The sequence below is a fragment of the Photinus pyralis genome, unplaced genomic scaffold, assembly GCF_008802855.1.
Source record: "Photinus pyralis isolate 1611_PpyrPB1 unplaced genomic scaffold, Ppyr1.3 Ppyr1.4_LG8, whole genome shotgun sequence".
NCBI classification, from domain to species: Eukaryota; Metazoa; Arthropoda; class Insecta; order Coleoptera; family Lampyridae; genus Photinus; species Photinus pyralis.
In genome coordinates this window covers 12690061-12694073 of record NW_022170819.1, presented here as the reverse complement: position 1 = coordinate 12694073, position 4013 = coordinate 12690061, and the positions used below count along the sequence as shown (strand labels likewise).

The following is a 4013-nucleotide window of genomic DNA, read 5'->3' as shown; positions in this document are numbered from 1 at the left end:
CAGTACCTTACATACACCCAGTTTCTATGACTGGCCTGCAGAGGGTGGAAATGAACCACCAATGAAATTCCTGTCTTATCTTACCTAATTGCTTATTAACATAATTTTGCGGTTTTATTCAGTTTCATAAATAAATTTATTTGTTATTTAAAATGTCATCTTTTTAAATTTTTATGTCATTTTTGCGAGATTTTGACACATCAAAGGTTGTCTAATTTGTTATTTCTAGCCTTTGAGAAAGAAAGAACACAAAATTGCACTTATGATTAAAAACTTAGTTATCAATACTTTTTTTTCTTAAGCCCATACAGGGTGTTACATGACCGCATGTAAAAAAAATTGGGTGTTAGAGGGGATCAAGAGAAGCACTTTTTCCAAATAAACCGAGGGTCCAACGTGTTTGGGAAGTGGTGAAATTTGGATTTTTTCTTTAATTTTTTTCTCAGCAACCATAACAGTTACAAAGATAGGTGGCACGTCTTTGAATAGGTTTTCGGGTATTCCCTATCCGATATTGAGAAAAATGTTTCAACATTCCTACCACGAAAGGGCGCACCCCTACTTGGGGATTCGAAAAAAAATTGTGATTTCGACGAAATTTGACCTTTCGAATTTTCAAAAACTAATTTCAGATTCGTAATTTTCATGTTCAATAACCCCCAGATACCAAATTTCGTCGAAATCAGAATTTTTTTTCGAATCCCCAAGTAGGGGTGCGCCCTTTCGCGGTAGGAATTTTGAAAAATTGTTCTCAAAATCGGATAGGGCAGACTCAAAAACCTATTCAAGGACGTGCCACCCATCTTTGTAACTGTCCATCCAAATTTCACCACTTCTTTGGGGGTGGCACCCAAACGAAACACGTTGGACCCTCGGTTTATTTGGAAAAAGTGCTTGTCTTGCTTCACTCTATCACCCATTTTTTTTACATGATTATGTTACACCCTGTATAAAACCTTCTGCCACCTCGACTATCATAATCCTTTCGCGAGTCGGTATTCTCTTGCGATATTCCCTTCGCGAGATACTCATATCCCCCCCCCCCCCCCCCCCCACCTTTTCGTTCTCGAGAGGAGGAACAGACAGATGAACGAACGGACGGACAAAACTTACATATAAGAGGATTTTTTTCTTCGAAAAATGCCCCTAAAAGTTCGGGGAGACACGCAATCAGACCGAAATCACGCTTTCGTGAAACAGTTTCCCAACGTTTTCTGAAAGCTTTTAAGCAAAAGTCTTATAAAGGCTCTTAATGCCTTTAAAAACGTTTAAGAGTAGCCCTGGGTATCAAGATTTTCAAGATTTTCCAAAATATTCCAAGGATCTTCTAGAGGAGGTTTTTTTAGAGTCTTTAAAATTTTCCAAAAGCAGAGGATTAAAGGGGTCTACTTCCCCAAGCTTTTTCGAGTTATTGAGGTCCTATCAATCTTTCAAGAGTCGAGCCTTTCATTTTAGATCTTTTAAAGGTCTTAGGTAACTCTTTAAGACAGTCTTCAAAAACACTCAAGAGCCTTTAAGGGGAACTTCTTAACATTTGAGATATTTTGTGCTTAAGAGCTTTTAAGAGCTGAGCCTTTCAGAGTTGTTCTGGGCGTATAAGAAATTTTAACAACATCCAAGGGCCTTTGAGGGTATACATTTTTAAAAGGCCCAGAGTTCGAAATTGCTTTTATTTTTCATGGTATTCTAGTTAAAGGCCTCAACGAAAGGAGCTGTTTTCTGTCAACTACCGCACTCCTCTCTTACCCCATATTAAAATCGGGTGAGGGGTATTGGTTTTATCCTTCATGGTACTTTAAGGAAAGGTCTCAACGAAAGGAATTGATTTTTACCAACCACAGCTCTCCTCTTCGACCCATGATCGTGATCTATTATAAATCCTCTTATCTGAAGAGCGGAGTGTCTGAGAAGGGTACCCGTACCCACAAAGGGCAATTGGGGCGTCGGGAGGAAATACATCCCTTGCTGATATCAAAACTTTTAATCTCGAAAACGGCCGGCGTGTAGAAGGAGAGTACTCACAAAGGTGAAATGAATCGTCTGGACGAGGCATATTGATTGTGGAGGTCGAAACAAATATCTCGGAAACGGAATGTCGAAAGAGTGCACTCATAAGGGCAAGTGGAACGTCCGGACGAGACACATCTACTGGTGATGTCAAATATTTCAGTGTAAATATCTGCAGAACGGCGAGTGTCTGAATATCTACTGCCGATATAAAATGTATATACGTGTGAATATTTCGAAAATGGAGCGTCGGAGGAAGGAATGAGGTTTTAACAATGCAAAATCCACACTGATTCGAATTTCAAAGCTGCAAATTTGAATCTTGGAGATTTTTCAAACTTCCAAGAGCAAACTTTAAAGATCAATCATATTCAGCCTTCAAATTTTAAATTAAATGAAAATCCAAGATCTCCCCATAAAATATATCCAAATTTTAAGCTGGAGACACTTTATTATTCAATAAGCCCCTACGTCCCTAACGTGAAACTTTAGGGATCAAACTTGAGGTATCACCAGCTAAACGTTTGGATCAAGACTCAAACTATACAAGCTCAAATCCAGAAGCTTGTAGTTTAACAGTTAGGCCTTAAATCAAACAGCCCTTAATTAAAAGCTTCATTCGTATGGTGTCCGACTCCGAACCCAATTTTGTTGTGGGTTTGGGATGCTTTGGTGGTTCATATGAAATCAGTTTGGTCTATCAAATCGTGGCGTTGCAGTTGGCCAAGAAATCAGAACTAATTATGGCGCATTTATTAGTCAACTATTACAATTTGTTGAAAACCCAAGGCGCTGACACATCTCCGTAACAAAGTTATCTTTAATGATCAGTTTGTAAACCATTTCACTTCAAAAAAAACGATGGATAAATCTCTGACTCGCGTATAGCAAAAGGATTTACCTAGTCGTATTCCGAAAACTGTGGTGCAAAATAGGACAGCGTTAATGAAAATCTCCAACTGCAATTGCTTACGTTGCTCGTCGTTAAGAGGAGGTGACTGACGCGAAACTCTTCCGATCATTTTTGACATATAAAAACGTCGAGACGTCTACCTACTTACTTTCTCGGCCCCAATAAAATTATACCCGCCGCACCTGATCGTGGAAGTTGCCGTCGAAATTTCTTCAACCCCTAAAACCGGGACGTGCAAGGACGGCGAAACATTAAGGTGGTAGCTTCAAGAAAGAGCCATAAAATTTAGAAACAAATCGACTTTTAAGGTGCATATCAATATTGGTGTCAGTTTTCGGTAGCGAAAAGGTCGCATTTTAAAATTAAGATCAAAGGGACGCCGCCTCGAGACCGAATTTTGTTCGTTTCTAGGTAAATTTAGGTCTGCCATTAGTCTTTAAAAGTCGAACGGTTTTTATCTTTTCGGAGAGGACGAATGTTCCTGATGTGTTGCGCCTGTTTTAAGTGGTTTTTAGATAAATAAATACGAGTAAGTGCATGTAATATTTGATACATTCACGAGATGATGTGTGTATGTTTGAAAAGGGAATTACGAAAATGTATGCTCTCATTTGTAGCTAGGTACATACTTGAAATCAAATTAAACTGATTTTAATTACTTGTTAAACGTAATCATTGCTTTATCAATATCCAATAACCAGATTAATCACATCTGAAAATTGTTTCAATTAAAATCGGACAATTAGTCACCAATTTTGTTGGAGTAATTGAAACTGAATTGACTCCGCACTGCAGCACCATCCCCTGAACTTTAAAAATATGACGAGCCATCTAGAATGGATAGGTACCAAAAAAATGAATACTTACGTCCCTTTTTAAACTTGAAATTAAGATTCTGTAAATCACGTATTTTTAAATCTATGGTATTTGAATGACATTAGAGCTTTATATTTGAAATTTATAGCTCACACAATAAAAAAAAGGCCCATTAAAGTTGCAACTGTGGTTTTCCATTAAATACAGCCCCTAATCTCAGGTTTTATCCTTCATAGTACCTACTCTAATAAAAGGTTCTCAAAAAAAGGAATTCATT

At 37.9% G+C, this 4013-nt stretch overlaps 1 long non-coding RNA gene across 1 annotated transcript; it reads right to left on the bottom strand.

Annotated features, from left to right (window-relative positions):
* Nucleotides 1–2741: 2741 nt before the first annotated feature.
* LOC116178407 lies at nucleotides 2742–3051 on the bottom strand. The gene is made up of 2 exons (XR_004146842.1): nucleotides 2909–3051; nucleotides 2742–2854 (listed from the first exon to the last, which is right to left on the bottom strand). It is a non-coding gene; the product is annotated as an uncharacterized LOC116178407 (long non-coding RNA).
* Nucleotides 3052–4013: the final 962 nt, after the last annotated feature.